The sequence below is a fragment of the Oncorhynchus nerka genome, linkage group LG13, assembly GCF_034236695.1.
Source record: "Oncorhynchus nerka isolate Pitt River linkage group LG13, Oner_Uvic_2.0, whole genome shotgun sequence".
NCBI classification, from domain to species: Eukaryota; Metazoa; Chordata; class Actinopteri; order Salmoniformes; family Salmonidae; genus Oncorhynchus; species Oncorhynchus nerka.
In genome coordinates, this window is record NC_088408.1 from 11216763 (window position 1) to 11229282 (window position 12520).

General features: G+C 40.5%; 1 pseudogene; it reads right to left on the reverse strand.

Annotated features, from left to right (window-relative positions):
• The window catches only part of LOC115140370 (ryanodine receptor 3-like), a 310457-nt pseudogene that overhangs the window by 143627 nt on the left and 154310 nt on the right, over nt 1-12520 (reverse strand).

Genomic DNA, 12520 nt, shown 5'->3' on the forward strand with positions numbered 1-12520 from the left:
TATATGGTGACTGCAGTAGGTCTACCTACTCTACTGTAATCTATATGAGGAATGCAGTAGGTCTACCTACTCTACTGTAATCTATATGGTGAATGCAGTAGGTCTACCTACTGTACTGTAATCTATATGGTGAATGCAGTAGGTCTACCTACTGTACTGTAATCTATATGGTGAATGCAGTAGGTCTACCTACTCCACTGTAATCTATATGAGGAATGCAGTAGGTCTACCTACTCTACTGTAATATATATGGTGAATGCAGTAGGTCCACCTACTGTACTGTAATCTATATGGTGAATGCAGTAGGTCTACCTACTCTACTGTAATCTATATGAGGAATGCAGTAGGTCTACCTACTCTACTGTAATCTATATGGTGAATGCAGTAGGTCTACCTACTGTACTGTAATCTATATGGTGAATGCAGTAGGTCTACCTACTCTACTGTAATCTATATGAGGAATGCAGTAGGCCTACCTACTATAATGTAATCTATATGGTGAATGCAGTACCATTACTTACTGTACTGTAATCTATATGGAGAATACAGTGGGTCTACCTACTGTACTGTAATCTATATGGTGAATGCAGTAGGTCTACCTACTCTACTGTAATCTATATGAGGAATGCAGTAGGCCTACCTACTATAATGTAATCTATATGGTGAATGCAGTACCATTACTTACTGTACTGTAATCTATATGGAGAATACAGTGGGTCTACCTACTGTACTGTAATCTATATGGTGAATGCAGTAGGCCTACCTACTCTACTGTAATATATATGGTGAATGCAGTACCATTACTTACTGTACTGTAATATATATGGAGAATACAGTGGGTCTAACTACTGTACTGTAATCTATATGGTGAATGTAGTGGGTCTACCTACTCTACTGTAATCTATATGGTGAATGCAGTAGGTCTACCTACTGTACTGTAATCTATATGGTGAATGCAGTAGGTCTACCTACTCTACTGTAATCTATATGAGGAATGCAGTAGGCCTACCTACTATACTGTAATCTATATGGTGAATGCAGTACCATTACTTACTGTACTGTAATCTATATGGAGAATACAGTGGGTCTACCTACTGTACTGTAATCTATATGGTGAATGCAGTAGGCTTACCTACTCTACTGTAATATATATGGTGAATGCAGTACCATTACTTACTGTACTGTAATATATATGGTGAATGCAGTAGGTCTACCTACTCTACTGTAAACTATATGGTGAATACAGTACCATTACTTACTGTACTGTAATATATATGGAGAATACAGTGGGTCTAACTACTGTACTGTAATCTATATGGTGAATGTAGTGGGTCTACCTACTCTACTGTAATCTATATGGTGAATGCAGTAGGTCTACCTACTGTACTGTAATCTATATGGTGAATGCAGTAGGTCTACCTACTCTACTGTAATCTATATGAGGAATGCAGTAGGTCTACCTACTCTACTGTAATCTATATGGTGAATGCAGTAGGTCTACCTACTGTACTGTAATCTATATGGTGAATGCAGTAGGTCTACCTACTGTACTGTAATCTATATGGTGAATGCAGTATGTCTACCTACTGTACTGTAATCTATATGGTGAATGCAGTAGGTCTATCCACTGTACTGTAATCTATATGGTGAATGCAGTAGGTCTACCTACTCTACTGTAATCTATATTGTGAATGCAGTAGGTCTACCTACTCTACTGTAATCTATATGGTGAATGCAGTAGGTCTACCTACTCTACTGTAATCTATATGGTGAATGCAGTACCATTACTTACTGTACTGTAATCTATATGGTGAATGCAGGAGGTCTACCTACTGTACTGTAATCTATATGGTGAATGCAGTAGGTCTACCTACTCTACTGTAATCTATATGGTGAATGCAGTAGGTCTACCTACTGTACTGTAATCTATATGGTGAGTGCAGTAGGTCTACCTACTCTAATGTAATCTATATGGTGAATGCAGTAGGTCTACCTACTGTACTGTAATCTATATGGTGAATGCAGTAGGTCTACCTACTGTACTGTAATCTATATGGTGAATGCAGTAGGTCTACCTACTCTACTGTAATCTATATGGTGAATGCAGTAGGTCTACCTACTCTACTGTAATCTATATGGTGAATGCAGTAGGTCTACCTACTGTACTGTAATCTATATGGTGAATGCAGTAGGTTTACCTACTCTACTGTAATCTATATGGTGAATGCAGTAGGTCTAGCCTACTCTACTGTAATCTATATGGTGAATGCAGTAGGTCTACCTACTCTACTGTAATCTATATGGTGAATGCAGTAGGTCTTCCTACTGTACTGTAATCTGTATGGTGAATGCAGTAGGTCTACCTACTCTACTGTAATCTATATGGTGAATGCAGTAGGTCTACCTACTCTACTGTAATCTATATGGTGAATGCAGTAGGTCTACCTACTGTACTGTAATCTATATGGTGAATGCAGTAGGTTTACCTACTCTACTGTAATCTTTATGGTGCATGCAGTAGGTCTAGCCTACTCTACTGTAATCTATATGGTGAATGCAGTAGGTCTACCTACTCTACTGTAATCTATATGGTGAATGCAGTAGGTCTTCCTACTGTACTGTAATCTATATGGTGAATGCAGTAGGTCTTCCTACTGTACTGTAATCTATATGGTGAATGCAGTAGGTCTACCTACTCTACTGTAATCTATATGAGGAATGCAGTAGGTCTACCTACTCTACTGTAATCTATATGGTGAATGCAGTAGGTCTACCTACTGTACTGTAATCTATATGGTGAATACAGTAGGTCTACCTACTGTACTGTAATCTATATGGTGACTGCAGTAGGTCTACCTACTCTACTGTAATCTATATGAGGAATGCAGTAGGTCTACCTACTCTACTGTAATCTATATGGTGAATGCAGTAGGTCTACCTACTGTACTGTAATCTATATGGTGAATGCAGTAGGTCTACCTACTGTACTGTAATCTATATGGTGAATGCAGTAGGTCTACCTACTCCACTGTAATCTATATGAGGAATGCAGTAGGTCTACCTACTCTACTGTAATCTATATGGTGAATGCAGTAGGTCCACCTACTGTACTGTAATCTATATGGTGAATGCAGTAGGTCTACCTACTCTACTGTAATCTATATGAGGAATGCAGTAGGTCTACCTACTCTACTGTAATCTATATGGTGAATGCAGTAGGTCTACCTATTGTACTTTAATCTATATGGTGAATGCAGTAGGTCTACCTACTGTACTGTAATCTATATGGTGAATGCAGTAGGTCTACCTACTCTACTGTAATCTATATGAGGAATGCAGTAGGCCTACCTACTATACTGTAATCTATATGGTGAATGCAGTACCATTACTTACTGTACTGTAATCTATATGGAGAATACAGTGGGTCTACCTACTGTACTGTAATCTATATGGTGAATGCAGTAGGCCTACCTACTCTACTGTAATATATATGGTGAATGCAGTACCATTACTTACTGTACTGTAATATATATGGAGAATACAGTGGGTCTAACTACTGTACTGTAATCTATATGGTGAATGTAGTGGGTCTACCTACTCTACTGTAATCTATATGGTGAATGCAGTAGGTCTACCTACTGTACTGTAATCTATATGGTGAATGCAGTAGGTCTACCTACTCTACTGTAATCTATATGAGGAATGCAGTAGGCCTACCTACTATACTGTAATCTATATGGTGAATGCAGTACCATTACTTACTGTACTGTAATCTATATGGAGAATACAGTGGGTCTACCTACTGTACTGTAATCTATATGGTGAATGCAGTAGGCCTACCTACTCTACTGTAATATATATGGTGAATGCAGTACCATTACTTACTGTACTGTAATATATATGGTGAATGCAGTAGGTCTACCTACTCTACTGTAAACTATATGGTGAATGCAGTACCATTACTTACTGTACTGTAATATATATGGAGAATACAGTGGGTCTAACTACTGTACTGTAATCTATATGGTGAATGTAGTGGGTCTACCTACTCTACTGTAATCTATATGGTGAATGCAGTAGGTCTACCTACTGTACTGTAATCTATATGGTGAATGCAGTAGGTCTACCTACTCTACTGTAATCTATATGAGGAATGCAGTAGGTCTACCTACTCTACTGTAATCTATATGGTGAATGCAGTAGGTCTACCTACTGTACTGTAATCTATATGGTGAATGCAGTAGGTCTACCTACTGTACTGTAATCTATATGGTGAATGCAGTATGTCTACCTACTGTACTGTAATCTATATGGTGAATGCAGTAGGTCTATCCACTGTACTGTAATCTATATGGTGAATGCAGTAGGTCTACCTACTCTACTGTAATCTATATTGTGAATGCAGTAGGTCTACCTACTCTACTGTAATCTATATGGTGAATGCAGTAGGTCTACCTACTCTACTGTAATCTATATGGTGAATGCAGTAGGTCTCCCTACTGTACTGTAATCTATATGGTGAATGCAGTAGGTCTAGCCTACTCTACTGTAATCTATATGGTGAATGCAGTAGGTCTACCTACTCTACTGTAATATATATGGTGAATGCAGTAGGTCTTCCTACTGTACTGTAATCTATATGGTGAATGCAGTAGGTCTACCTACTGTACTGTAATCTATATGGTGAATGCAGTAGGTCTACCTACTCTACTGTAATCTATATGAGTGAATGCAGTAGGTCTACCTACTCTACTGTAATCTATATGGTGAATGCAGTAGGTCTACCTACTGTACTGTAATCTATATGGTGAATGCAGTAGGTCAACCTACTGTACTGTAATCTATATGGTGAATGCAGTAGGTCTACCTACTCTACTGTAATCTATATGGTGAATGCAGTAGGTCTACCTACTGTACTGTAATCTATATGGTGAATGCAGTAGGTCTACCTACTGTACTGTAATCTATATGGTGAATGCAGTAGGTCTACCTACTCTACTGTAATCTATATGAGGAATGCAGTAGGTCTACCTACTCTACTGTAATCTATATGGTGAATGCAGTAGGTCTACCTACTGTACTGTAATCTATATGGTGAATGCAGTAGGTCTACCTACTGTACTGTAATCTATATGGTGAATGCAGTAGGTCTACCTACTGTACTGTAATCTATATGGTGAATGCAGTAGGTCTACCTACTGTACTGTAATCTATATGGTGAATGCAGTAGGTCTACATATTGTACTGTAATCTATATGGTGAATGCAGTAGGTCTACCCACTGTACTGTAATCTATATGGTGAATGCAGTAGGTCTACCTACTGTACTGTAATCTATATGGTGAATGCAGTAGGTCTACCTACTGTACTGTAATCTATATGGTGAATGCAGTAGGTCTACCTACTGTACTGTAATCTATATGGTGAATGCAGTAGGTCTACCCACTGTACTGTAATCTATATGGTGAATGCAGTAGGTCTACCTACTCTACTGTAATCTATATGGTGAATGCAGTAGGTCTACCTACTGTACTGTAATCTATATGGTGAATGCAGTAGGTCTACCTACTGTACTGTAATCTATATGGTGAATGTAGTAGGTCAACCTACTGTACTGTAATCTATATGGTGAATGCAGTAGGTCTACCTACTCTACTGTAATCTATATGGTGAATGCAGTAGGTCTACCTACTGTACTGTAATCTATATGGTGAATGCAGTAGGTCTACCTACTGTACTGTAATCTATATGGTGAATGCAGTAGGTCTACCTACTCTACTGTAATATATATGAGGAATGCAGTAGGTCTACCTACTCTACTGTAATCTATATGGTGAATGCAGTAGGTATACCTACTGTACTGTAATATATATGGTGAATGCAGTAGGTCTACCTACTGTACTGTAATCTATATGGTGAATGCAGTAGGTCTACCTACTCTACTGTAATCTATATGGTAAATGCAGTAGGTCTACCTACTGTACTGTAATCTATATGGTGAATGCAGTAGGTCTAGCCTACTCTACTGTAATCTATATGGTGAATGCAGTAGGTCTACCTACTGTACTGTAATCTATATGGTGAATGCAGTAGGTCTAGCCTACTCTACTGTAATCTATATGGTGAATGCAGTAGGTCTACCTACTCTACTGTAATATATATGGTGAATGCAGTAGGTCTTCCTACTGTACTGTAATCTATATGGTGAATGCAGTAGGTCTACCTACTCTACTGTAATATATATGGTGAATGCAGTAGGTCTTCCTGCTGTACTGTAATCTATATGGTGAATGCAGTAGGTCTACCTACTGTACTGTAATCTATATGGTGAATGCAGTAGGTCTACCTACTCTACTGTAATCTATATGGTGAATGCAGTAGGTCTACCTACTCTACTGTAATCTATATGGTGAATGCAGTAGGTCTAGCCTACTCTACTGTAATCTATATGGTGAATGCAGTAGGTCTACCTACTCTACTGTAATCTATATGAGGAATGCAGTAGGCCTACCTACTATACTGTAATCTATATGGTGAATGCAGTACCATTACTTACTGTACTGTAATCTATATGGAGAATACAGTGGGTCTACCTACTGTACTGTAATCTATATGGTGAATGCAGTAGGCCTACCTACTCTACTGTAATATATATGGTGAATGCAGTACCATTACTTACTGTACTGTAATCTATATGGTGAATGCAGTAGGTCTACCTACTGTACTGTAATCTATATGGTGAATGCAGTAGGTCTACCTACTCTACTGTAATCTATATGGTGAATGCAGTACCATTACTTACTGTACTGTAATATATATGGAGAATACAGTGGGTCTAACTACTGTACTGTAATATATATGGTGAATGTAGTGGGTCTACCTACTCTACTGTAATCTATATGGTGAATGCAGTAGGTCTACCTACCTACTGTAATCTATGGTAATCTAATCTATATGGTGAATGCAGTAGGTCTACCCTATATACTGTAATCTATATGGTGAATGCAGTAGGTCTACCTACTGTACTGTAATCTATATGGTGAATGCAGTAGGTCTACCTACTGTACTGTAATCTATATGGTGAATGCAGTAGGTCTACCTACTGTACTGTAATCTATATGGTGAATGCAGTAGGTCTACCTACTGTACTGTAATCTATATGGTGAATGCAGTAGGTCTACCTACTGTACTGTAATCTATATGGTGAATGCAGTAGGTCTACCTACTCTACTGTAATCTATATGGTGAATGCAGTAGGTCTACCTACTGTACTGTAATATATATGGTGAATGCAGTAGGTCTAGCCTAACTACTGTACTGTAATAATATATGGTGAATGCAGTAGGTCTACCTACTCTACTGTAATCTATATGGTGAATGCAGTAGGTCTACCTACTGTACTGTAATCTATATGGTGAATGCAGTAGGTCTACCTACTGTACTGTAATCTATATGGTGAATGCAGTAGGTCTACCTACTCTACTGTAATCTATATGGTGAATGCAGTAGGTCTACCTACTGTACTGTAATCTATATGGTGAATGCAGTAGGTCTACCTACTGTACTGTAATCTATATGGTGAATGCAGTAGGTCTACCTACTGTACTGTAATCTATATGGTGAATGCAGTAGGTCTACCTACTGTACTGTAATCTATATGGTGAATGCAGTAGGTCTACCTACTGTACTGTAATCTATATGGTGAATGCAGTAGGTCTACCTACTGTACTGTAATCTATATGGTGAATGCAGTAGGTCTACCTACTGTACTGTAATCTATATGGTGAATGCAGTAGGTCTACCTACTGTACTGTAATCTATATGGTGAATGCAGTAGGTCTACCTACTGTACTGTAATCTATATGGTGAATGCAGTAGGTCTACCTACTGTACTGTAATCTATATGGTGAATGCAGTAGGTCTACCTACTGTACTGTAATCTATATGGTGAATGCAGTAGGTCTACCTACTGTACTGTAATCTATATGGTGAATGCAGTAGGTCTACCTACTGTACTGTAATCTATATGGTGAATGCAGTAGGTCTACCTACTGTACTGTAATCTATATGGTGAATGCAGTAGGTCTACCTACTGTACTGTAATCTATATGGTGAATGCAGTAGGTCTACCTACTGTACTGTAATCTATATGGTGAATGCAGTAGGTCTACCTACTGTACTGTAATCTATATGGTGAATGCAGTAGGTCTACCTACTGTACTGTAATCTATATGGTGAATGCAGTAGGTCTACCTACTGTACTGTAATCTATATGGTGAATGCAGTAGGTCAACCTACTGTACTGTAATCTATATGGTGAATGCAGTAGGTCTACCTACTCTACTGTAATCTATATGGTGAATGCAGTAGGTCTACCTACTGTACTGTAATCTATATGGTGAATGCAGTAGGTCTATACCTGTAATCTGTACTGTAATCTATATGGTGAATGCAGTAGGTCTACCTACTCTACTGTAATCTATATGAGGAATGCAGTAGGTCTACCTACTGTACTGTAATCTATATGGTGAATGCAGTAGGTCTACCTACTGTACTGTAATCTATATGGTGAATGCAGTAGGTCTACCTACTGTACTGTAATCTATATGGTGAATGCAGTAGGTCTACCTACTCCACTGTAATCTATATGAGGAATGCAGTAGGTCTACCTACTCTACTGTAATCTATATGGTGAATGCAGTAGGTCTACCTACTGTACTGTAATCTATATGGTGAATGCAGTAGGTCTACCTACTGTACTGTAATCTATATGGTGAATGCAGTTGGTCTACCTACTGTAATATCATTTTAACTGGATGTTGAATGTATTAGGCCTACCTCATAGGTGGTCGCCAGCTCCTTGCCATTGGCTGTGAAGGAGAGAAAGCCTGTTGCCAGGTCAACGAGACAGCCAATCTCCAGGTCGATGTTAGACCGGGATGAGGAGTGGGAGGAGCCGACAACATCTCCAGCACACACCATGTAGCAGTTACTCCTTCGAACACTGGAATGGACAGACAGGGTGAGAGAGAGTTAAAACAGGGAGGGACTGAGTGAGTGAGTGAGTGAGTGAGTGAGTGAGTGAGTGAGTGAGTGAGTGAGTGAGTGAGTGAGTGAGTGAGTGAGTGAGTGAGTGAGTGAGTGAGTGAGTGAGTGAGTGAGTGAGTGAGTGAGTGGGTGAGTGGGTGAGTGAGTGAGTGAGTGGATGGTGTCAACTCTCCAGTTAAAAAGCTAGAACTTGCCTCTCGTGGACGCGTCCTCTCTCGTCTCCCAGGGTTACGGTAACCGTGCGTGTCTTGTTAAGGCTGAATTGTTTGCTATGATAATGGTAGTCGGGGGTTACCCAGCCAACCCACACCGATGCTGGGTCCTGGCCAGCAAACACCCTCACTGAGTGATAATACGTTGTAATGCTGCCATAATCATCTTCCTTTGGAGGCTGACTGCAAAAGGAAAAGCACCAGGTAAAATCAACCATATGTTATCAGGTCCCAGTTCACAATAAGTGAGTGTGTAAAATATTATTATATTGGCTGATAGATTGATAACTATGCCCTTCCAAATTGGAAATATGGAATCTCTAAAGCCTTGGTTGAAAGCAATATGTGTGTTTCTACATTGTTTCTGACCTGAGTTTCTGAGACTCGTCAGGCTTGACATGAGGAGCGTGGAGCTCTACAGGCATGCTCAGTCTGCAGTACAGCATGTCACTGTTGCTCTGCTGGGTCCCAAACGTCTTGTGGGTCACCTTCAGGCACGGAGGGTTGTCCACTGTCCCATCTATCCTCGTCACCTGGGGACAACAAAATCACATTCAGAGAGGAGGAGCAGTCATAATCACATTCAGAGAGGAGGAGCAGTCATAATCACATTCAGAGAGGAGGAGCAGTCATAATCACATTCAGAGAGGAGGAGCAGTCATAATCACATTCAGAGAGGAGGAGCAGTCACATTCAGAGAGGAGGAGCAGTCATAATCACATTCAGAGAGGAGGAGCAGTCACATTCAGAGGAGCAGTCATAATCACATTCAGAGAGGAGGAGCAGTCATAATCACATTCAGAGAGGAGGAGCAGTCATAATCACATTCAGAGAGGAGGAGGAGTCACATTCAGAGAGGAGGAGCAGTCATAATCACATTCAGAGAGGAGGAGCAGTCATAATCACATTCAGAGAGGAGGAGGAGTCACATTCAGAGAGGAGGAGCAGTCACATTCAGAGAGGAGGAGCAGTCATAATCACATTCAGAGAGGAGGAGCAGTCACATTCAGAGAGGAGGAGCAGTCATAATCACATTCAGAGAGGAGGAGGAGTCACATTCAGAGAGGAGGAGGAGTCACATTCAGAGAGGAGGAGCAGTCATAATCACATTCAGAGAGGAGGAGCAGTCACATTCAGAGAGGAGGAGCAGTCACATTCACATTCAGAGAGGAGGAGCAGTCACATTCAGAGAGGAGGAGCAGTCATAATCACATTCAGAGAGGAGGAGCAGTCACATTCAGAGAGGAGGAGCAGTCATAATCACATTCAGAGAGGAGGAGCAGTCACATTCAGAGAGGAGGAGCAGTCACATTCAGAGAGGAGGAGCAGTCACATTCACATTCAGAGAGGAGGAGCAGTCACATTCAGAGAGGAGGAGCAGTCATAATCACATTCAGAGAGGAGGAGCAGTCACATTCAGAGAGGAGGAGCAGTCATAATCACATTCAGAGAGGAGGAGCAGTCATAATCACATTCAGAGAGGAGGAGCAGTCACATTCAGAGAGGAGGAGCAGTCACATTCACATTCAGAGAGGAGGAGCAGTCACATTCAGAGAGGAGGAGCAGTCATAATCACATTCAGAGAGGAGGAGAAGTCACATTCAGAGAGGAGGAGCAGTCACATTCAGAGAGGAGGAGCAGTCATAATCACATTCAGAGAGGAGGAGCAGTCACATTCAGAGAGGAGGAGCAGTCACATTCAGAGAGGAGCAGTCATAATCACATTCAGAGAGGAGGAGCAGTCATAATCACATTCAGAGAGGAGGAGCAGTCATAATCACATTCAGAGAGGAGGAGCAGTCACATTCAGAGAGGAGGAGCAGTCATAATCACATTCAGAGAAGAAGATCAGTCACAATCACATTCAGAGAGGAGAAGCAGTCACATTCATATGGAGAAGAGAATGATTAGCACTCAGAACCAGGTAGGGAACTTTATGTTTGTCACTAGCCAAACTGATTTGCTTCAAGATGTCAGGCTTTAGTGGAGATTGTTCAACATCAGGCCCCTGGGTAATCAGGCCACTAAATATTAAAACGGTACCTCAATGTGGTTGTGGTCCTTGGGGATGTTGACGAAGGTAGGCAGGCGTTTGCTGAACCACATGGTGACCTCTCTGTTCATGTTGACAGCGAAGGGTTCGAAGCCCTCCTGCAGGCCACACGTGGTGTAATACTTAAAGCTGCTGGCGTCCTTCCCCAGGTTCATACGGCCAATCTCAGACTGGGCCAGACAACACACTGGGATGAAGCCTGGAAATCATAGATGTCAGAGGTTAGAGGTTAACATATGTTTCTGGAAAGGAACTAATCTGACGCCTCAACCCAAAAGCAATTAACTTCGCAAAAATACCCATTATTTGGAAAGCATTCTGTTACACCACACTCCCTAGATTCTAGAATATCGGAGAAGGAACTTCATTTGGAACACAGCAATCGATATGATTTACATTAAGTAACTGTGTGTTTCCTCCAACATCAACACCAGAAATGACTGATTTCCCCATTGCTTTGCGGCTTTATGTTCCACATGCTCTGCATCACTGTTTTCTAAGAAAAGAGATTCACACCTCGAGAGGTTACCATTCTGGTAAAGCACATTTTGAATACATGGATAAATAAACACATTTCACGATGCAAAGCCAATTTATGTGAAAACGGACAATAAAACAGTTTATTTTATATTGATGAATACATGAAGTTAGCTTAGGAAAGATAAACGGACAATAAAACAGTTTATTTTATATTGATGAATAACATGAAGAGCTTATCCCTTCTAAAGATAAACCACATCATCTCTCCAGATCCCTTTAAACCTCATCTGTCTGGAGGAAAATAAACTCACAATCTTCTGGAAGTCATCTGTCTAGACTAAAGAAGGAAAAATATAAACTTACCATCGTCTGTCTGGAAGTCAACTAAGCAGAGCTCAGATCCCTTCTAAAGATAAACTCACCATCATCTGTCTGGAAGTCAACGAAGCAGAGCTCAGATCCCTTCTAAAGATAAACTCACCATCATCTGTCTGGAAGTCATCGAGCTCAGATCCCTTGTAAAGATAAACTCACCATCATCTGTCTGGAAGTCAGTCATCTGTCTGAAGTCAACAATGAAGCAGAGCTCTGATCCCTTGTAAAGATAAACTCACCATCATCTGTCTGGAAGTCTCACCATCATCTGTCTGGAAGTCATCTGTCTAGAAGTCAATGAAGCAAGCTCAGAGCTCACCATCATCCCTTCTAAAGATAAACTCACCATCATC